The following is a 25,152-nucleotide window of genomic DNA, read 5'->3' as shown; positions in this document are numbered from 1 at the left end:
CGTTGGGGCATGAAGGCGGACTTAGAATTGTTCGGGCTGACGTAGAAAAGAGGGTAGTTTAAACTTTGCCCATTACCACGCACGTGATGCTTTTAAGTTATATGATGGGTGTAATAGTAAAAGGATAATGTTCCTCGGCTTACGTACCATAGAATGAAAAGAATGTCCTTTAAAGTGTAAGTTAAGGACTATTTTTGTGGATGACTTTTCACGCATTCTTTATTTCGTGGAAAGGCACATAGTTGTTTAAATCTTAGCAGAGTAAGCGGAGGGAAATTCGATGCAGTATAATGCCAGTAAAAGAATGAATAATTATTATTTAATTACAGGACGAGTCTCAAAAATTTTTTATGAATTAATTTATAGACTGTTGGAATATTGTTACACAGGGTTTGTTGATTTAAATCACGATTTAAATCATGATTTAAATCAAATGATTTTTTTTTAAAAATCATTGATTTAAATCAAATTTTTTTTTATCTATATATATTGATTTTAAAAGTCAAAAAACAGTGTTTTAAATTTTTGATACTTTTATTATTTTCTTTTCTTAATATAAAAATTTAATTTAAATAAATTGCTGCATTAATTAATTTTAGTTAATGAAATTACTTTTTTGGTGTGTGTTAAATTCCAACTCATTTGAAATTACATTTTTAAAAATGTTTTGATTCTTAAGATTGAAAGTACAGATTAAAGTAAACATTTAATGCTGTCTTAATATAGACTTGCATAGCTGTAGAAAGTAATTATAAACATGAATATTTTTCAAAAAATAATACAAATAATGTTAATTAAAATTCTATCTTTTGAATGAAAAAGCGTGAATTAAAATCTACATCCTATTTTATTGGTGGAAAATGTGTATTTCTGAAGCTTGAGGTTATGTTTAAAAGAAATTACCCTAATATGCCAAAAACAGAAAAAGAAAAAAAGAGGGCTGATGAATTCAGATGTATTTTTCCAAATATAGTGTCATTCTTCCCTTTCAAACTCTTTCAAAGTCTATTTGATGCAGTAGGGTTATTAACTGGTATTTTTTTCTCATAATTTGTTTACAGTATCTTTGACATTATCAGATTTTCTGTAAAGAAATTTTGTGAAAAAAAATTCCAATGAGTAGATAGATTTTCTAACTTTTTTTTTTTTAGCTTAACTTATCTATTTTGATATAGAATTAAAAATGAATATTTTAATATAAAAATATATAGATTAAATATTTATTTATTATTTGATGAATGACTACATTTATAAACACAGTCTGCTACATTTATTTTGTCATTTTAAAAATCAAGAGGAAAAAAAAGAAATCTCAATTTTAAATTAAAGTTATGGTTTGCTAACTGAAACTTTGTTTTAATAGTTAAGTGCAGGGGTCTGTCCAAGCCAAATTTACTACCGTTTAACGATACCTTTACAAATTCAACTTTAGGAAAAATGATAGAATAATCACACAAAATACTTTTTCTTAAAATTTTATTTTTGTGTCTCGTAAGAAACGATAAATCCATATTTTTACTATATTTGTGTTGATTTTTTAATATAGTTTTTAATTTTCACAAAATAGGTACCTCTCAGAAAAACCCAGACAGACCCCTGAAGTATTCTTTAAATTCTCTATTTAATCTAGCCTTTAAATTTTAATCATGCGTTTCTTTCAAAACAGTTGCTATGCATTCAAAGCCATGTATTATAATGAAAAATTATTTTAGTTAGAGCTTCTAAAATATTGTTACAACATAGTTTTAATATTAAGTTAATTTGATTAAACATTTATAATTTTTTTTAATCATAAATTAAAGTTCTTACAGTGTATTTGAATAAAAATAAAAAAAATCTGATTTAAATCAAAAAAATCCGATTTAAATCAAAAAAATCTGATTCTTTTGATTTTTTTAAAAAAAATCAAAAAAATCACGAACCCTGTTGTTACACCTTTAAAAAATCAGTAGTAATAATAAGTCACTGTGGGAATATTATGACTTGACTTACAAATTTTTCTTTCAATTTGAGAAATTAAACTTTTAATTCATTTCTTATTTTATTTTCAAAGTATAAGCCTCAATTATTTTTTAGGTATTCATGAAAAAAAGATTTTATTAAAAATTTTTGTTTTGTGAAGCGTTATAGTAAGGACTTATTTTAGCGATTTTATCAAATCGAATATTTGCCTTTGATAAATTGCGATTTTATCAAATCGAATATTTGCGAATATTGCTCATATTTTAATAATGAAAGTAAAAGAAGTTTTTGCAAGAAATTAAAGAGGTACACAGATGTACAGAAAATAAGGATAGTTTGTAAAATGTGGAAAATTGTGAGTAAATATCAGTCAAATTGTTCAAAATCCTTCCTGAAGAGACACTGTTTGAAGGTGAAACGGTGTTTTGAAGCAAAACATTTCAGTTGACGTTAACATGAGTAAAATATCTGTGCACATCAAAAATAGTATAAATGGGATAGTGCCATACGGTGTGAAATGGGATTTCGTGTCATACGGAAATTATGTGCAAATGCTGTGCAGGGAAGAGAGTTAAAGGATTAAAAAGGCCGAAGGAAGGTACAAAAACGCTAAAAGGGCGTGTTTTGGAGAGGAAGAAATTTATTAAAACTAGAATGTAGACTATCTCAAACCAAAGTGCCTCGAATTCTAAATGTGCTTGAGTGTGTAATTTCAAGACAGTTCTGGAGGCTTCAAAATACTGAAGATGTTATCCAGCGACCTACACAAGGATGAATAAGAACTAATTCCTTAAAATTAGTCCGACGAATTATTAGTCACAATAATTCGTGGATTCCGATTTTAAGCAATAACTGCATGATGTCAGAGTGGCAGTTGCGGCAACGAACTAACCTCAGGGCTCACAGCTGTCACATGAATACGGATTACGAGGAAAACTGCTTAAGGGAAATTCAGGGAGGCTGATTTGTATGCCATATGATTAGAAGTTTGTATCACTTTCAAGTAAGCGTATAAATTGTTTGGTTTATATGGAGTTGAAAAATCATCACTTCTAGTATGCAAAAGTTGATCAATGTGATGTTAAGTAACGAGTCCTAGTCAATTTGAACGTGGATTCTCGTCTGTTAACGATATGAAAAAGACATGAAACTCATTATGTGTTCTCATCTAAGAAACATCACGAATCAAAGTTGGAAGAAGTCAAACTGGATCGCCGGACAGATCTATTGCAAAGTTGCAATTCAATGCACAAAATATACTATACCAAGTTGGAGGACACGAATTTTTTAATTCCTAACTATGTATCTAAAGGCCAGGTTTCTTAGGACAGGACGCCGTCAGCTGGAAATCAGCGCTAACCTCTGATTGGTCCATTTGTGAGTTTGATAGTATACGTCATCGAACGCTCATCTTGAACTACAATTGCCGTCGAACTCAACTGCAGTTGGATTACAACGTGACGTTAACCACAGAAGCAATGGCGGACAACATCCAACAGCACATTGAAATCAGCCAAGATTTTGATTTTGACATTAAGCATAGCACTCTTCATTTAGCTCAGCTATAATGAGTTTTTTCTTGAGCAAAGTCATTATTTGTTCTCTAAAACACTGGTCGACAATAACAAAATCAATACAAATTCAAAATAAATATTTGTTTACGTTATTAACGCATGCGCAATGAGAGATAATGTCTGCGTTGGACTGACTGCTCACGCTTAGCTAACAAAAAAGTATTTTTTGGCGTCAGCTCTACATCAACTTTCCGCTGACGCCCAGATAAGGCGCTTGTCCTAAGAAACCAGACCTTAAGAGAGCTAAACTCAAAAAATGCAAAAATCTCAATTGTGAAAAAAGGGGAGATGGCTGGTTCTCGGACTCATCAATTCAATTATGTATAACTTTCGAACACCATTGTTATTTTAATTTTGAATGGTCTGGGATATGTACCAGATTTTATTTTTTAAAAAAAAATATTTCCTCTATCCCAAAGCAAAACATTCCATGAAACGAAAGTTCTTTAATTAATGCATTTAAGATTTTTTTAAAACTCGTATTTTATATTTTAAATGGATAAAAATAGAGATTTAAGAACGCCTAGATATTGCTTTCAAAGCCAAAGTAATGTAAGACATAGAAGAAATAGTATTTTTTCTAGTGTTCCTTAGATGGTTTAAGCGAAGCGAAGGTTTTCTTTTCTGCCTGAAGCAAATGCTTGTACAATAAACTTTGCTTATTATCATTTTTGAAAACTTTGCTCATTAACTGGGATATGGAATAAAATCATGATAATATCAAATGCCTTTTCTTTTTATGAGCAATCGAAAAAATTTCCGAACTCACTGATACGCTCCCAATTTATTTGAATTTTTTTCTTCTAAACAGCAAAATTATACGAATAAGTAAAAAAAAAGTAGCTAATAAATATCGTAAGGTCTCTAAGATTATTTAATATCTAAGTAAGCTACGCTTTTATCGATACAATATGTTCAAGGCTAGATTTCCCAACTATAACAATTGATTTCTTAAAAGTATGAGTTAAAATTTAATATACCATTGGAAATCATTTCACTTGCGCTTTTAAAAGCTGTTTTATCAAAATTTTCCAAATAATGCTTTTCCAATAACACCGAGTCCAATTTTGGAAAGCGTCAGCTGACGCTCGACTTTTCTATAATGACCGAATGTTGCAAATAACTTGATTCGAAATCAATGTTTAAATGTAGAAAACCATGTTGTCCTTCAGAAGCAAGAGATACGAGCGAATTGTATAAAACATTTGCATCTTAGTGTTTCATTTTTATACTTTTCTTTACTCTTATTTCCTTAATTCCATTTCTGTGAACGCTTTTATTTATTAAAATGGCTTTAATGTTTTTAAGGTTAGCTTAGAAATAATTTGTTCTTAGATTTCAGAAAAACTGAACTCTGAAAGAATCTGTTTAAGTATGCTGGTTTATTTTATTTTAACAAATCTATTATTCTTACTGTTCATTTTCTTTAATATTACAGTATTTTAATTAAAGTCGCTTAGATTCTTTCTTTTATTTTTTATTTTTTAAATCGAATGGAAAATGTGTTACAATGTAGGATTCTTTATAAAGTTTCTCATACGTGGAATAAAATGTTAATTTTTACCCTACGTAGTCAATTTAAGGTCTATATAAAAGTAATCCCTTTAAATATTGTTTCTTGATAACCTTAAATTGCTACGTATAACCAACGAGATAACGCAAATTTTTAGGTTTATTCGTCACGCTTACTCAATTAAAATTAGCTTAAAAGTAATTGTACAAATAACCTATTAGTAGTTGTTCAATTAACCTAAAAAAAAGAGAGTCCAATTAACCTAAAAAAAAGAGTTCAATTAACCTAAAAGTAGTAGTACAATTAAAATAAAAGAGGTACAATTATTCTAATCGAACTGCAATAATTACGTACTGAAGGTTTATTTCTAATAGCACATTACAAAGACAACTAAATGCAAAGAAAGGGTAAAACAGAAAAACAATAGCAAAATAACAATGCACTAATTAAAAAAAAGTTAATGAACAATATAGTTCATAGCTTTTGATTTGTGTCTAGCCTCCCAATATTTCTGCCAAAGAGATACAGCATTGAATGCAGGCAACGACTCAAATGAAGAACATCCATTACGTATATGTTATCTGTTTTCAAGCTCAAAGGTTCTTCATTGACTTCAAGACAGTCTAGAATCCTACCCTTGTAATAAAATAAATTAATAAGTTGTGATGGCTTGGTTCAGATTTATTTACGTAGTTTATTAAATTAATCTGCATTAAATTTAAATTAAATGCAGATTGATCTTGGATAGGAAATGTGCCAAAAAATCAAAATATTGTATTCCAAAGGTAAGAGCAGAAATAGGAATGGCTATTCGAAGCACCTCAGGGTCACAAAAGGCTCCATAAAGGATGTTGCCTCCTTTAGATAAACAATTTTCTAATAATTGCGAAATTCTTCAGTGATCTTTCCAACTTTTTTTTCATTTTCTTTTGCATGAGACATGACTTATAACAAAGTTTGATTAGCTTACTTAGAGTAATAACTTACGATTCCAGCTTTTATGTAACTAAACTCAATACTCATCTCATCCATTAGCTTAACTATATTCAGTAATTGAAATTTTTAAAGATAATACAGTGATTTTAAAGTCAATACAATTAACACCTTCACTAATTTACGAAACTTATTAAAAAACTTAAAATAACAGAGAAGAACAAGAAAATTATGAATTAAATCAGTAAACTGTTAAGATACGAGCTAGGTATTGTAATTTATTAAGATGCAGTGAGGATATTTTTTTAAAATCTTATTATCGGTGTTCAATAACTGACCCAATTCTGACTTTAGGACTATCAATGTTCAACCGTAGCCTTGTTATTTTGAACTCAATACAAAAGACAAGGGAGCTCCTGGATTTGCATTGGGACAAACTAGCCTTTGTGGAGAATTTTTTGAGGAAACTAACCAGCATTTGAGTTACATGGAGAGGGAAACCATGAAAATCTTTTACTGATATCCCGACCACAAAGGGATTCTAACCCATGATCCGTCTACCACCGATGATATTTTTACGTCTACACTAAGATCGGTGCTAGACGGAAGCAGAATTCGTGTCCACTAACCACCACTGAGATACAAAACTGGTTCACCTAATTGGGAGACAAACTCTCTATCCCTTGAGTTACCGCAGCTCAATAGAAATAATCAATAAATAATTTTAATACTTAAGATAAAGATTTTTAGAATTTAAAATATTTTTGGTCCAGTCTTTACATTGTTAAAATCTGCAAGACCTATTACTTGCTTGACCCTTTTCATTTCTTGTTTGTTTTTCAAAATTTTTAGGAAACTTTCAAATAATCCTTGGAGTATTATGATCAAACTATTCTGCAAATTCTAATGATGGTGTATTTTAGCCCCATTAAATTTAAAATGCCTTCATATTGTTATTTAGCTTGAAATTTGTTGGAAAATATGTAAAATACTAGTGTAAAGCTATAAGCATTTAACTCCATCAGTCTGATTATTACAATAGTCTATGATTATTACGACCTCTGGGTACCATGATCGAAAAATTTAGCAAATACATATAATTGGGTCAGTTAGATCCCCCTAAACTTACATTGTACATATTTATATATACATTTATTTTTTATGCGAAATTTGTTAGAACTTAGCCACATAATGCAGATAAACTATGACTTACGACAATTGAGACCACTGCAGGGTGGAGCTAAACAATAATTTCATCTTCATAACCATCACGCGATTGCCCGTGATGAGGTAAACTTCGCTTCAATTTAATTTTTTTTAAATAAAACATAAAATACTTATGGCGAGGTAGCAAGGTGATATTCAAACTTTCAAAAATAAAATCGGGACACATTAAATCCAGAAAGCATAGAACTTCAGTGGGGACTGGACATGACTCGTGAAGAAGCATATTAAAAATAATTAAACGAAATGACCGCGATGAAATAAGTTTCAGTTGGTTATAATAACAAGTTTCAGTTGATAAAAAATTGATATCATTGCTTTATTTTTGAATATGAACGAAGTGTTTAAATAGATTGATTGAGTCCTGAGCTTAGTAAATATTTCCATTCCATCAACTGTTTCTTGTGTGTTAAACAATGCACTCATTTCAAGGTACGATATGAAACTTTTGAAGTACAGTTTAATCAGTTTCAGTTTGTAAACAACTGACACCATTATGTTGTTTTTGTAAGCTTGTCGATAATTTGTCTTTTCATTTACCTTGTACGTAGTTTCATAATAATTTGAAATGATTTGGTTGACTAAGTAAGAACACACCTGCTCATCTAAATGTCGAGATACATAAATTTTTCAAGACTATTTTAGAGTCAATCAATGCCCATGTTTGCATTATTGCCCATCAATTTCGCGTGTTTAAACTAGATTTTTGTATTTTTTTAAAGAATGATATTAGCGAAGTGGAATCCCATTAGTAAAAGGATCTTGAGTGCCGGAAGCTGCTCCGAAACAACGGAAATGGGATGGTAAAGAGGGAATGTTCGAAGTACGACGGAAATAGATTTTCCGGTGCTGGGGCGTTATCACCTGCTGCGAAGTCCTTACCGAAGACGTGAATGGCGTTTAAATCTATCTTCATCTCCTGAGTTGTTCCAGTTTCCCACTCAATTCTGATATTAAAAGTGAAAGGAATAAGGTTTGAAATTGGTGCTGCAAGGCAGAAACAATTTATAGTGAAATTTCCGTTTAGTACTTCACTTTTCGCGAAATAACAAGAAAATTCAGAAATTGTTCGATTAAGATTTTGAACCGTAGTAGAATCAGTAAAAAGCTATTTAAGAGCAGGATTTTCTTAATTATCTTACTGTTTATCTGGTGGACATTTTAAAAAATTTTTCTTCTTCGGCAATAGTAAATATTAAGTAAAGTTGAAAGCTACTTCCGAATTAAAAGAAAGCTAAAATTTAACTGTTATCTTACATTTCATTTCGCACAGTATCGATGAAAAATAAAGTGTGAAAAAAAAAAGATCCTAGACTGTTGAAACCTAGTCAGGATACCTTGCTACCCGTTTATACGAGGCCTGACATTAGGTGAACGAAGACGTAATTTTTTAAAATTATTTTTTCTTAGCATTGCTGGGCGAAGAGAACTTTGAGTCAGGTCAAAATTCAAGCGCGTGATGATTGGCTCTTTGCGTCACGTGGTTATTTTTTGCTAATTGCTTGCAAAGTGGGGTTCATAACACCAGGAATGGGGTACATTTGACTAGCCTTTTATCAGACTTGTGAAGTCAGAAAACTGCTTTCAGCAGCTTTTTTTCAGTCTTCTTGTTAATAAGGTGTTTTGTCTTAACGTTTGACATACATAAGTGTTAAATACAATCAAAAGTTTTTTACTGATTGAAACCATGTTGAAAAAATTGCAAGATATATTATGTTAAACTCAATTCATATTTAATATTCATTTCAGAAGAAAAAGGTCCCGTTCCCTAAAAAATATAATCACATAAATAATCACAAAATATAATATAATCATAAATATCATAATATAATAAATATCATAATATAATATAATCATAAATATAATATAATCACAAAAAATATAGTATCAGTGGTTTCATTGATACATACGTATTAGCGTTTTATATAATACAAGGAGGCTTCGTCCCCTGCTCGCTGGCGCTCGCCAACCCCCGGAACTGCTTTCGCAGTTCATTTCGGATTGCGAAGCAATCCGATGCTCGCTTTGCTTGCTCATTGGATACGTTCTTAACGTCTAGCTTTTGTATACTTTTTTGAACACTGAAGTTCCGAAAACTTTTCACTGTAGAAAATTCTAAATTTGTGCATTTCAATATTAATTTGAAATTGCAAACAGTTCACATATTTTTCTTAATCACACTATTCTAAATTTCAGTTGAGAAAAGTACTGTAAAAAAAAAAATAATAAAAGTATAAAAAGAATAATAAAGAAAAAAAAAAAAAAAAAATAGTAAGAAAGAAGATATAAAGAAGAATAAAAAAAAAAAAAAAAAAAAAAAAAAAAAAAAAAAAAAATAAAAAAAAAAAAAGAGAAAAAAAAAAAAAAAATAAAAGAAAAAAAACGTACTCTTGCGCGCCGAAGCCTATCAATTAAAACGTATTAGCGTTTTATATAATATAGATTAGCCATATGATGCTCACTACGTGCTCTTGCGCGCCGAAGCCTATCAATTAAAAATAAAAACTGTTGCCTACGCGAGAAAAGAAATATCATCGGTTTTATTGATACATACGTACGTATTAGCGTTTTATATAATAAGATAGATAAATGTTTTAATAATGCTTGTGACTGTAAACTATATTTAATGTAATTTTCAAATAAACAAGCTTTCAAAAATTAAAAAAATATTTTTAAAAATTTTATAATACCTTTTGATGAAATAACGCGATTTGAGATTATTTAGACTGCATAGTATAATTTTTTTCTAGCTTCATAGGAAATTCTCAAAAGTTTATGTCCGTGGTACAATGAAAAATGATTAGAATGTTTGATAATTCAGAAAAGATCGTTACAACTAATGGAACATTTAGAGAACTTTCTTTGAGCACTGAAATAAATAAAATTATAATATAATCTTTAATTATGATATTAATCTTTAATTTTTTGAGCTAAAACTAAATGTGATGAGTTATAAACATAATTTTTGATATTCAGATGACAAAAAATAGCTTATAACAAAATGTGAATATATCAAGAATATGTGACAAATTATTTATACAAATGGACGATATCATACTACGAATTTATTTCGATTTAATAGTTTATTCCTTAAAAAAAGCATAATAATTTAAGATGTGTTCAGATTTAAGAACTTAACAATTTTTCTTTACAAAAATAAAAATGTAATTTAAAATTTGAAAATTGCTTATTATTTTTTTAAAAAAAAAGCAAAGTAAACTTTTTGAAGATAAAGTAACATAAAGCATCTTTTATACAAAATAAATTAGAATGTGTTAGTATTAAAGCAAGTTATTTCTCTTTTTGTCTACAATTACGAAAAATATTTATGATTTTTGCAAATAGTTAAAAATGGTTCATATAGGAATTGTAATTTTTTTTGCATACCTAATTAATATTACAGTTGCATAAGCAATTCTAAAGTGACCATGTAGTTTTGGAAAAAAATCCAGAAGTGTGCGCTACATCACGTTATCGAATCTTAACTTAAAGTTATCGAATGTATAAAAAAGAAGGAAAATGCAAAAGAGTAATAAAGAAATTTTCAGCTATTCATACTTTATATTATGTGTACGTATGTGTACAAAGAATTAATTTTTCCTCACCTATTATAAAGCAACTAATTAATATCTCCCTATTTATATCTTTGCGAGTGGCTTTGAAAAGATGAATTGATTCTTTTCATCTACATTATGCACACACTGAGCAACAAATTGGAAACCTATGAGATTTTTTATGAAATGCAGGAGGGCAAAAAAGTCTGCAAAATCTGTTTGTGACATGGGAGAAAACCTCATTAGAATGTTATCATAAGTAAGGTAATTCGGAGTATTTTATTATAAATCCAGTAGAATGTCCTAAACGATAGATCTTTCATCATTTGAAAATGTGCTTATTGTTGACGCTCGTTTAGCAAGAACCTCGTTCGTGGATACAGCAGATCTCACTGGGTTCTCAAAAGCAAACTTATCAAAGGTTTTCTAAAGTTGAAAACATAACACACAATCACTGTCTAGAAGATGCAACTGCGGTTCGAACGCAATTAACCGAGAATGTGATCAGAGCACTTTCTGATAATTCTACGACAGAAAATGGACTCTACAGTGCTTCAGTTGGAAAAACTTTCAACCACGGTTCATTCAAAACGATTTAGATGCAAACTATGTGCAGAGAATTGCAGAGGATGGAAATACGTAGTGTGATGCTCATGATGAAACCTCTCATTTCTGCCCATAATATTTAACTGGGCTCTCAAAAGCAGTCATAGCAAAGATTTTCTAAAGTCTGAATCAGAATTCATAGTCGCTGTCTAGAAGACGTAACTGTAATTCAGACACAATAAAGACCATGATCAGTGCCGTTTTTGATAAATTGTACTACAAAAAAGTTCTATAATGTGCTTAAGCTGTCAAAAACTTCCAACCATTGGTTCTTCCCAACCTATTTTGGCTCGAACGATGCGTAGTGTGATGCCTGTGATGAAACTTCTTCTTGATGCCCTAAACGCCAGAATTCATTTGCTGTGGTATCGGGAAAGACGACAATTGTCATCCAAGGAATAGAGAAAGGGTTATTTGGATGTGGTAAACCGGCTCCACCTTTCTTTGCACTGTTGGGAGGTTTCGAATTTGGTGAGAACCCAAGGATGCTATGAAACCATTGAAAAGTCAGAACAGTACAGCTTTTTTTTCTGTACGTGGCGCAGAACTGCTTTAATTCAGGTTGGTGTTAGCTTTCATTACAATGATTAATTAGCTTCACAAATATTTATTTAAAATTAAGAAAACATAATAATAAAAATTTTTTGAAATATTAACTTAAAATTAAAGAGTAACCATTGCCTAGTCTTCTGTACACGTCCACCTCAAAAGCAATTAATTTTCTCAGAATTTCACCACTCGCTCTTCTGAGAATCTAGTTTCACTTCTATTTTCTTCCTCTTTCAAGATTTTATCATTTCTTTTTATCTCTCTGCTTACCAAATAAACCAAATCCTTCTGTCAATTGACTTGTAGATGAGGTAGATGAGAATTCTTGCACCCATCTTTCTTTGTTCGCTTTGTAATTCTCACACCAGATCCCTAAACAATGTGGGGCATGGACTGTTTTTCTGAAAGTGAAACACCCTGGTGTTTCTCCAGGGTAAACAAAAACCATGTGGTATCTGAGCAATTGGCCAATCAAGTGCATCCTGCAATTTTGCATTTTTTGCATAGAAGGTGACGGATATTTCGCAGACAATAATACAATTATACATCACTCCAGAAACATTTAAAGTTGATTAACTGAATATCAATCTGACTTCCAACACCTTCCATGCCCACCACAATGCTCAGATCTTAACACTATAGTAGAAAATGTTTCGGGTATGTTGGAAATGCACAACCGAGAACATACTCCCATCAAATTTACAGGATCTGAAAGTGAAAGCATGATATTCTCTGGACATAAATGTACTCCAGAAGCCATTAGAATTTATATCTTCAATAAGAAGGGCTGTTATCCATGCAAAAAGAGGTCAAATAAATTATTAAAAAAAGGTTTTTTATTCATTTGCTGACGTATATACTTATTTCGCTTAAAAGTTCCACTTTCAAATCCACTTCAGTTCCACTTTCAAATAGAAAACTATTTTTTATCCATCTTTTACTACAGTTTCCCACATCTGGTATTTCCTTTTAGCAAAGTGTGAAAGAAAGAGGTTACGAAATTTAATTATATGATTTTAATTAAATGAATTAAAAATTATAAAAATTAGTAATTCTGCGAAAGGTTTGAAAATTAAAATGGATGAATTCTTTTAAATCTATTCCATCTAAACTGAAATGTAAGAATAAAAGAATTTGAGTTGAATACAAAAATCCCAATTTGAAAAGATTACTTAAATACTTTTGTTACATTTTCAAATAATGTGGGAATAACTACTTTTTTAAACATCTTTTACTATACTTTCTCACATCTAATATTTCCTTTTAGTTAAAGTGTGAAAGAAAGAGGCAATAAAACCTGCCAAAGACAAAATCCCCATTTTTATGGAAAGATAGAAAGGAGAAAAAAAAAAAAACGTTCACCTTCCAAAAACTAAATGATTCTGCTTGAGGGATTTGTATGACCTAAGGACTGAGTGGGCAAGTGAGGGAAATAAAATCCCGAAGACAATTTGATAGAGAACTCACTTCTGATACAGACAGTAGGAAGAAAAGAAAAAAGTCTGGAAGGTTGAGAAAGAAAAAAGAATTTTTATTTTCGAATTCAAAGCAGCAACTCTCTGTTCACTTTCACTCAACTTTGATTCGAAAAAAAAAAGTTATAAATTTGTTATTCGACTCTGTAAAAGTGAGAGAAAACATTTCACGTTTGAATCCAGCTGAGAAGCCCTCGGGTGTATTTAAAAGGGATTTCTTTTCCCAGTTTCAGAGGCCACTTCTTGCTGAGGAATTTAGAGATAGGAGATTTGGCGGGACGATAACATCTGTAAGGCGTTAAGACGTCTTATTTGTTCCCTTGAGGTTAACTTAAAGCTTTAAAGTCTTGGAAAACACGTTTAGCTGGAGAATATCTGATTTTGGGAAATAAAACAGGAAACTAGAGTTTAACTTTAGGCGCGTTAAACTGAAAATGTTTCAAGGAATAATTCAAAAGAAAAGACGCCTTTATTGAATTAACTTTCCGTCGTTTTTGTTCTTTTAATAGCATTGTTTAATGAAATAATAATAATAAAAATAGAATGGACAAACTTTAGCATATAAGCAATTATGATATCTCCGCGGAGAATAAACTTTAAACAATATCATGTTGGAGAATTGAAGGGAAAATAAACTGGCGATTAAAAAATGCACACTTATAAAATCTTACTAGCATGAAATTATTACGAATTATCATTATTACGAAAAGAATATATTACAGCTAGTGGAAGGTAGAAAATCGATTAAGAGGTAATAAAATAATCCCGGGAGAGCCAGCACATTTAAAAATAATTATACTCAGCCCTATGATGCGCTTAAAATGTAATTAAATAATAAATACTATGACATTTACTCGATACAAATACCAAAAGCTATAATTATTTTATGTATAATTTAATTATTAGCTCATTTTTGTGAAATATAATATTGTGCGTTTTTCATTTATTTTCTCATATTATTTAACACGTTTTACGCGTTTAAGGTTGCTGTGCCGCATCATATAAAAAATTAAACCTTAATTATAACTAATTAAAACCATATGAGAGTTCCGTGTAACAGTTTAACTGAATTAAGTAAGGTCATACGAGAAAATTTCCGTGTAAAAAACAAAGATTGTACCGTTACCCCTTTGGCTGTGATCTCAAAATTTAAATTTAGTAACGGTTACCCAGGTTATTTAGTAGACAAATATCTAATGAATTACAGAAAACTTTCAACATTTAAAACTCATTTTTATTGCACCTCTAAATCTTCAAAAACATAATTTCACACATTTCCAAATGCCAACATGGGAATAAACATTTATACATTAATTAAAACAAAAATGCAACCTTAAAACACTCAAGCATAACCTTCAACTTCTACAGTTCAAAAAAAAGACATTTATAAAATAAAAACTTCATTTAACATTTCTAAAAACCCAGACTTGGTTGATGATATCTATAAATTACACTTAAATGCTGATTGTTCTCCTACACAAAAAAAACACAACATAACAGTTCAGAATTTTCGGTAAATGATTCCTCTAAAAGGTTAACGAAATAAAATTTAAAGTTTTATAAGTACCCTACGGAATTTACTGCTTTCACTCTGGAACCGCCCACCGGAAAGGTAGATGAACTCATGGACAAACTCCTCGGCTAGGATCTCGAAATTTCTCCAGCTATTCTAATTTCAAGCGACTTAGGCATGTAGAAGGGGGACACCGGACGTCCAGCATAGATTCCTTCGGACTTGGCCCATCGTCTCAAAGATATCGGCTTTTGGCTAATCCCGGTAGTCCTTCCCGCTAGAGACTTCAGTTTAGCTTTCCCTAAGGTTACGATCCACCATCTCCGAGATACTGTCACGAACCACTCCTTCAGCGGACAAACTCCGTATCCCCAGGATACTGCTCTGGTTAACTGCTTCCTACTGGTACTGCAACTGCTACTACTGCTTTTAGCCACGTTCGTCGCTTCTCTTTTATCCTCCCGTCAACAAGGCGAAAGAATCTAGACTGACCTGTTTACCACGTCCAGAGTCATCCCGCATCCGGCGGACGTCAGAACCAAAAAAAAAGATCCTTGAGAAAAACCGTCATGAATCCACTAATACCCTATACAAGTTATAATACCATCTTCAATAAATATTAATAAATTTAGTTACATAGATTTTACCCAAAAAAATCCCTTTTTAAAAGTCTAATTCAAAACTTCTAAAGAAAATATCATTATGATTGAATTTAAACTTTACCGTAGTGGTGCCATCTACAGACAAATAATCTATCTTTAAAAGTATTAAAAAAAAAACTTATAATAAATTTCAATTTATTACAATACCATCGCCTCACCGAAAAAAATTAAAATACTTTTAATTTTTTGAAACACTATAGCACTATGTTAAAATGACCTGGAACACTATCAAGAAATCAAGAAAACTAAATTATTGGTTTCACATAAAAATTTCCGTTTTTTCCTTTTCTCTAAGCTGTTCATAAATAATTCCTACTTAAAGTTCAAAATCTCTAAAAGCACCACGCGGCTTTAAACCTACTTTTAGATCTTTATCACTAAAATCAAATCTGACCCTAACAATGTGCACCTTGTAAGGAAACAGAAAAGAGGAATCAAATATGCGCCAAAGTAGTTTAAACTACACTTAACTTTAAAAAACATTATAACTCAGATTTACACTTAGCAATACCTTTTCCAGCGGCCCATAGGGGGTCAGGAAAAGATTGTACAGCAACGTTATCAATCTTCAGCTTTCAAATTTTAAACATCTAAAGATTCATAATCTGCATTTTCAAAATAACATTAAAAAAACAAAAATGGGACAAACCCAGTTTTGACTGATTACATACATCATTACAATTGCCGGTGGAGACCTACACTTCACACTTATGTACATAAAAGGACCGTGGTCCACCTGAAAACAAAAAACCAGTCTCCACCGACCTACTACATTCCGGCTTATGTAACCAAAATATACACCGCCAGATATAAACTCCTCCATATTTGGAGAACATTTGACATTCCACCCCAAAACATTTATAACCCAATTTAAAACAAGAAAAATTTAGTTGCACCCCCCTCTTACAAATTCTAATTTCTTATGACCCGTCCATTTACTCGTTGTCTTAAGTTATAACGAGGTTGCGGAAAAGGCACGAATTTACCTGTCTCATACAGTAGATTTTCTGGAGCAGGTGTTTCTACTCTTTCCCTATCTATACTGCCACTGATTTGGTCACCGAACCCACTATCTCTGGATCGCAAAACTTCCAATCTTTGCTCCGCCTTTGCCACATTCTCCACATGAACAATCCTAGTATAGCCAAAATTTTTTGTATGTTGGATTTTCAAAGTGACCGGAGATAAGACTTCAACCACCCTGAAAGGGCCCTCATTAAATTTAGCAAATTTCTTGCACTGGTTTTTCTTTAACACAGGATTGAACCAGTATACTTCATCCCCTGTTTGGAAATTATATTGTTTGACGTTTTTGTCTCTACGAGCTTTTCTATTTTCTGCAGAATACTCTAGATTTTCCCTCGCTGATGCATAAGTACTATGCAATTTACCAAGTAAATCTTTGGCAAAGTCCTCAGCACCCGCATAAGAGAAAGGTTTATGATTCCTGAGAAATTCCAGAGGTAAAGTTAATTCCCTACCATATGTTAACAGTGCCGGAGTACTTGCAACGCCAAAAGAGAAAAATGGCCAGGTATAAACACACCCGTTTGACCATCCTGTGGCGAAGGCTTATCTTTAAGACACAGATTCGATTATAACTCAAATATCACAAATACACTATTAATTGAATAAATCTTAACTTGTTTACGTCTATTTCAAAAACTGGGAATACATGAATACACTCAAATATGATACAACTTTAAAACACATAAAAAGTCAAATGTTAGCATCTGGAAATGCAAAAGATTGCAGCACCAATTTAGGCCCTCTCTATTAAATTTGCCTATCCTGGTCACGGCACCAATTTGTACCGTTACCCCTTTGGCTGTGATCTCAAAATTTAAATTTAGTAACGGTTACCCAGGTTATTTAGTAGACAAATATCTAATGAATTACAGAAAACTTTCAACATTTAAAACTCATTTTTATTGCACCTCTAAATCTTCAAAAACATAATTTCACACATTTCCAAATGCCAACATGGGAATAAACATTTATACATTAATTAAAACAAAAATGCAACCTTAAAACACTCAAGCATAACCTTCAACTTCTACAGTTCAAAAAAAAGACATTTATAAAATAAAAACTTCATTTAACATTTCTAAAAACCCAGACTTGGTTGATGATATCTATAAATTACACTTAAATGCTGATTGTTCTCCTACACAAAAAAAACACAACATAACAGTTCAGAATTTTCGGTAAATGATTCCTCTAAAAGGTTAACGAAATAAAATTTAAAGTTTTATAAGTACCCTACGGAATTTACTGCTTTCACTCTGGAACCGCCCACCGGAAAGGTAGATGAACTCATGGACAAACTCCTCGGCTAGGATCTCGAAATTTCTCCAGCTATTCTAATTTCAAGCGACTTAGGCATGTAGAAGGGGGACACCGGACGTCCAGCATAGATTCCTTCGGACTTGGCCCATCGTCTCAAAGATATCGGCTTTTGGCTAATCCCGGTAGTCCTTCCCGCTAGAGACTTCAGTTTAGCTTTCCCTAAGGTTACGATCCACCATCTCCGAGATACTGTCACGAACCACTCCTTCAGCGGACAAACTCCGTATCCCCAGGATACTGCTCTGGTTAACTGCTTCCTACTGGTACTGCAACTGCTACTACTGCTTTTAGCCACGTTCGTCGCTTCTCTTTTATCCTCCCGTCAACAAGGCGAAAGAATCTAGACTGACCTGTTTACCACGTCCAGAGTCATCCCGCATCCGGCGGACGTCAGAACCAAAAAAAAAGATCCTTGAGAAAAACCGTCATGAATCCACTAATACCCTATACAAGTTATAATACCATCTTCAATAAATATTAATAAATTTAGTTACATAGATTTTACCCAAAAAAATCCCTTTTTAAAAGTCTAATTCAAAACTTCTAAAGAAAATATCATTATGATTGAATTTAAACTTTACCGTAGTGGTGCCATCTACAGACAAATAATCTATCTTTAAAAGTATTAAAAAAAAAAACTTATAATAAATTTCAATTTATTACAAGATACAAAACTGCAACAAATAACATAGTTATTTTATTTATATCAGATCTCCAAAAAGAACCAACAATTAAAAAAAAATGAACTACTGAAAAATTAAATGAGCACTGTTAATTGCGTTCTGCTTATAACCAAAAATTTATTCTAAAATATAATTGAAACTAGTTGCAAATTTAGTCAACACATGTGCTGTGACAGGAAAAAATTGCTTAATTCGAGTAAAAAATATTGAATAAAAGGTAGGATTGAGTGAATGTATGCTTGTTTGTACTTCGAAATTATATTCTATTGCACAATTACGTGGCAACCTAACATTTTTTAATCAGTTTCGAATCTTTTTGGATATTAGTCCTATTATATATAAAAATTGTTTCTGAGCAGCATTTAATAGAATTAAATTGTAGAAATAACCAAGCGATTACAAAGAATTTCATAAATTCAATTAAAAAGAATAAAAGAAAACAATGAATTCATCAATATAACTAGTAGTTGAGCTTTTTGTCGTTGCGTGGCGCTAATATCACCGTTTGGGCAAGCGTTGCCATTTTGCCACGAACTGAAAAAATAATAATAAAAAAAAACAACGTGTCGCCTTTTTGTATACTCTGATATTACATTGGTAATCAATATTTCTGTGCTATTGATTACGTTATAACAGGTTTAAGTTTGTTTCATAAGGTTTATTGAACCTCTTAAATAAATTGTGAAACGCATTGAAAAGAAAAAAAAGCATAATGAAAATACTTATTGTATTTTGGGAAAGAGATGCAAGGAGAAAAATACCTTAAATCAGTAGAAGTTAAGTTGAATTGGCAAAACTAACAGATCTTATGCTGAATTTTCGGTTATTGAGAGAAATAACTTACATTAAAATCTTAAAATTTACCAAAAAAAGAAAACATTTTCCTTGTAAACTATTGATAAATTTATGAAGGTTTTGAAGAAAATTCTAATGGAAATAAAAGGAAAGAACTTTTTTTCTTCCATCAGAATTAGAATAAAAAACAAACAAAAAAACAACAGGTTATCGAACAAACTTTTTTTCATGGATTTAGAAATTTTGTTTACTGTAGGAACATACTTTCGAAGAACAATCTTATTCATAATTCCATGTAACTAAAATTTTCAGTAGTCTAAATCAAAACCACGTAATTAAAAATTATAACAAACTTCGCTCTAAACAAGCATTTGAAAATTCGCGTTAACTGAAAAAAGCAATATTATGTCAGAATGTCAGACGATATAAAATTTCTTAGTCATGTTACCAAAGTGTTTGTTTAACTGTTTGTTGAAATTGGACATCAGCAAGTGACGTCATCGTTCTTAAATCGTGGCATTTAATGATTCTGAAGCAGATTAGACACACACGCTTGACCCCTTTTACAGGTATCCAATTGAATCCGATTTAAATAATAAGATTAGGCACAATCACGTCAATTTGTCTCGAGTTGCAAGTACTCAAAGATTTAAGGAATATATAAATAGATATATTTAAAAATTCGTGTTGCTAATCAACCACAAGGTAACAAAATATCAGAACATATCAAATTTGACAGTCGCATGATCTAAATATAGCTGTTTGATGGAATTCAGATAGTTTTCTATTTACCAATTTAAAATAATCCAGAAATTAGTAGTTTACAGTTCTCATTTCTTTCATATAATATAATAATAAGTCAGGGTAAGGAAACTTTCTTTTGAACTTTCAAAAGATAATACATTTTATGGCAAACGAACAAATTACTTCCGCATAAAAGTAATTTATTTTCCAGTAATTATCTTCAATTTATTAATACTGCCGACAGAATTCTAAGTAAATATCCCATAACTATCAATTACTCTGTCATCAATGGATTACATTAAATCATCAAGATTTAATTTATTCCGTAGGGGAACATATTGTAGCCGCATTTTGTAGCCCTCAGCCATTTCGAAACAACAGAACTCGAGGTTTGGGATATTCTCTGGGGGATCTAATCACTTTTCACCAAATAAACGGTGCCAAGACGAAGACCAAAAACAAAACCAAAGGGGAATGTTTTTAGCGGCCCTTCTAATACAACGGTTCACCCTAAGTAATTTCCAGTAACTGCGGCGATGGGTGATTTGTTGGCTACAGTGGCGCAGCAGTCTTTGCCATAAAATGGCAGACTTTAGCTAGCTCGCAATTATTTCTCTACCCATCGAGGGACTAGCTGTCGATAAACTAGCATTTAAGTCCCTCGCCGCGTTCGAAGAAAATAGAGATAGAAAAAAGAAGATAGTATATATTCTGTGTTGCTTAGCTTAATGCCGTAAGCTAACTCTTTATGTTTATAGAGATTAAGGTTTATCCAAGTTCCTTTACCGAAATTTGATAACGGAGGTTATGAAGAGCTTAAGAAGACACTAGCAAAAGCCTTTGTTTCATTTTATCTTCTAAAATAAATTTCTTTGTTTCATGAACTTATCTCCCTTTTACTGAGCAGGGAAATATATGATTACTTTTAATTTAAGCTTTTAGAAAACTAAGTTTTTTTTTGTATAAATCCGCTTAGAAAGTAATATAGTCTAACCGTATTTTTTTTAAACAATATTTTACCGAGAAATAAATTTTTGAATTATTTGAAGAGTATGCTTAGAGATAAAAAAAATATCGCTACTAAGTTGAAAATCTTATAAATTCATACTCTAAATTATTATCTTAATAGCTTGAAACAAATCTTGAGAATAAAGTTAAACTAAAACAAAAATTGAACCATTTTCTGAGATGCGTTAAGCGATAGTTGAGTAGTCACTTTTACAAATTATATTTTAACTAATTGAATTAAAACTTGTATCATTCCAGGCAATAAGTGGTATAGCCACACACCGTCATCTTTTAATGTTGAACGATGCTATCATGCAATTTTGAACCAAATTCAGAAAACTAGAGAACTCATAATTGCAGTTTAATGACAATTGTCGTTTCGGAAAGATACTTACCAATATATGAGGAACATTGGAATGAACACCTTGAAAATCTCTCCAGGGAAAATATACCTTTTTTGGGATAGCAATATAAAGCAACAAGATTATATCCTTTCAGAGGTTTCAATCAGAATAGATTCATCTGATTTCGTGTTCAAGACAGAAAAAACAGATATGTTTAAAGAACAAGAAAATTATTATAACTAATGCGAAAATAAAACTGTCAAAATCTGTTAGATTTCCGTAGGAAACGATTACAGTAAGTGAAACGTGACTACTAAGAGCTCCAGGTTTCATCATATAGTTAAAAGAGCTTGATGTTTTTAGTTCAGTCATCCTCAAAACTTATTTGCACGATTTTGAATGCGTTTTTTTTATCTTTCCTAAATATTAATCTACGACTCCTAATAGCCAATGATTTTCTGTTCATTTTCAATAAAGGTTCTGTAAATATATTGAGGGTGGTGATTACTGATTACAGAACATAAAGTATTTTCTGATATCAGAAGAGTGCATAAATCTTCAAGTGTATATATTCATATAAATATATAAGAAAAAGAACCCTGATTTTTCCAAAAAATCTAGAAAACTATATATGAAATTTGCAAATTTATTGCTAAAAATGAAATGTATAAACGAAAAAATACTAGAAAATATCATTAAGATAATAATGGAGGATTAGTGGCAACCCTTAGAAGGTAAGTCCAGTTTGAAAAAATGTTGGTATGAGAAAAATCAATTAAAACAGATTGAGCACAGAAAAGGACAGGTATTGAATTCGTTTCAGCTTTTGCTCTAAACGAAATAGCTTCATTGCTTTCGTTCAAAAATGCAATAAATTGAAAAACTTTACTTTGTTATTTTACCAAACCTCTCAATTCCATAGTTCAATTTAAAGGTGGAAATTTTGTTTAAATTTTAAAATAAAAGAAGTACAAATAGAAGTTTTTAAGTTACTGGATCCAAATAAACTAATGTTCGAATACTAAGAATTAAAGCTTGATAACTCCAGGTTAGGAATAACGTTTAGAAAATAAATTGACATAAAACTGAGTTTCAAGCAAATTTAAATTGTATTTACCATAAAGGAATTTAAAAAACTTTCTAAGGAGATTCCATGCGGAAGTTAAATTAGAAACTGAGTTATATATGAAGTTAAAAATATAATTATTTAGTTATACAGGATACTATTCTAATTATTAGTAGCAGAATGTAATAAAAAATCCATAGAAAATTCGAAATTTTTTTAAATGGTATCAAAATGTTTAAAGTATTTGTACAAGTGTTTTTGTTTATTAAAGCTTAAAGGTTTGAGAACAAATTTGAAAAATGATAGTATGGAAGAAAATGATAGGAAAACATTGTTTAAGTTTTAGAATGCTACCGATTGCTAAAATCTATTATCTATATTGTAATCTATTATTGTAATCTATAATAAAAGCATTCAAAGGATTTTTATGTCGCCTGATTGGCAAAACTGTAAACTAAAAAAAAAATATAAAATTATATTTAAAGATAAAATTTACTTCCTATGATTTAGAAAAGGATGACAAATTGTGCCTGTATATCATGAGCATGATTTGTACATAATATCACTTTGTGTAATCTTTTATGTAGAGGTAATAATAATAAAATTCAATACTAGTTATTGCATTTTTGAATCCACTGTAACTTATTTAAAACTTTTAAGATTGAGTAATAATAGACAATAAAATAAGTTAAAAAAATAATAAATTATTACATAAAATAGATAATTTTTTTTTTAAAATCATACAAAAGTATAAAATATTTTTTAGTTTACTTATTAAATAATGCAAGGTTGGAACATTTACAGTATTTTTAACCCATTTCTACTCTAGCTATCAAGAAATAATTTATGCTTACCTCATGCACATGGCTAGTTCAAAATATCTGTAAATTCAACACCAAATAAGTCTGAATTTCACACCAGTTTACTTATAAGATTTACTTCAGCCTACTGTAGGGAATTGCAGTATCACGCATAACTTACTGCTACTTCTGAACAAAACACACGTCTTATGAAAAATATTAAAACTACACACGCAAAACTAAAATGATGACTTCTATCAATTTACAGAACAAGGCAGTAAACTTTCGAAATTCATAAAGGAAAAAAGACATTATTAGAAAATCATGTGACATTTGTCACAGTCTTTGTTTGAAAATATTACATATCATGTAATATGCTTCCGGTTGCTTAGTCTTGTTCAGTTTATTTGCAGAAAATAGGGTCAGGGGTCGACATATGATCAAAGATTGCGAGAAATAAAATTGATTCTGATCATTCAACTGGGAGCTTGCGGGAGGTAGTCCCGCAGTGGACTGATCGTTAAGACACAGTTCCCAGCAGATCACCAAAGTCAAGCATCACTGGCTATGGTCAGTGTGCGGGTGGGTGACCACTTGGATCAGTTTGCGTAGGGACCGATGGTGTGCGGTATTGGTCCTCGTTAAACTGTTCCACCGTAAAGTGCTCACTTCGTGTGCAGGTCGTTGGACTACCGAAGCAGGGATGCTCTCCCCCTGGCAGAGGATCAAAATTGTGATGGCATGTCTTCGGATCATCCTCAGGGATGTTTCCCAGACAGTCACAAATATCCCATTGTGCAGCTCTAGTGCGACGTAAATGAACTACAGCAACAACGACAAGCTTGCGGGAAGAATAAAATTGAAGTTTATGCTCCTAACTTATAGAAAAATTTAAATACTTTCCTTTAGTGCTTGATTCAAGTTAGAGCAACCTAATTAATGTTGCGAAAGATTAACTACTTGAGAGTCTCACGATTATGTCGTTCTGTTAAAATTTTAGGAACGTTGAGGTAGTGGATTCGATTCTCACCATAGCGCTGAATACATGTTGTTTTATTCTTTATTTACGATATCCTGGAGCCTCCTTGGCCGATTTTCCTCACTAATCCGCAAAGCCCTCAATCATGCGGGGGTAGTGGGTTCAAGTCCTGACGTTACTATAGATATATCTATGTGATGTACAGTGCGAAAAAAAAGGATTATTCTGAATAATTTTTGATTTAATAATCTGATCTTTACATTCTAGGACTCATTCTTAATGGTTCGAGGGGGTGACCTCAAATATACTAATTAAATAGTGCAGACGATGTTTTAAGTTACGAAATCAGACACAAAAATGTATTTTCTCTGAGTAAACTTTTCTCTTTTCATTGGATTCAGATATGTGATCTCCGAAACATAGGGGGTAGCCGCAATCACGGAAATATGGTCCCTATAGTTTGGTCAGGAGAGTGATTCAAAGTTTGGACCCTTTATGTTAATTTTACCTTTAGCGTATTTCGTCATATTTCAAGAAATTTTTAAGCGAATTAAAAAAGTTTTGCCCACAATTATAAAATTCGTTCATCCAAAGATAATTCCATGCAAAAAAATAAATTTTAGTAAATATTTATTATTATTTAATTTAATAATAGGCAAAAATAGTTTGAATAGTATGGAATGCAATTTTTGCATCATTTTACAGTATTACCTACTTTACATGGCAAAATACAAAATTGACCGAAATCGACTGAATAATTCTTGAAAAATTGAATTTTAAATTAGTCTCATATTTAAAATTTGATACGTCAGGAACTAT

At 31.2% G+C, this 25,152-nt stretch overlaps 1 long non-coding RNA gene across 1 annotated transcript in view; it reads right to left on the bottom strand.

Annotated features, from left to right (window-relative positions):
* The window catches only part of LOC139425710 (uncharacterized), a 126,122-nt gene extending 102,292 nt beyond the window's left edge, over positions 1-23,830 (bottom strand). Inside the window, exon 1 of the long non-coding RNA XR_011636863.2 lies at positions 23,409-23,830. This is a non-coding gene — a long non-coding RNA (uncharacterized LOC139425710). The remainder of the gene's footprint in view (positions 1-23,408) is intronic.
* Between the last annotated feature and the right edge of the window lie 1,322 nt (positions 23,831-25,152).

This window comes from Parasteatoda tepidariorum, chromosome 8 (assembly GCF_982258835.1).
Source record: "Parasteatoda tepidariorum strain Cologne lab strain chromosome 8, Ptep-v5.0, whole genome shotgun sequence".
NCBI lineage: Eukaryota > Metazoa > Arthropoda > Arachnida > Araneae > Theridiidae > Parasteatoda > Parasteatoda tepidariorum.
This window is presented reverse-complemented; position numbering and strand designations above follow the sequence as displayed.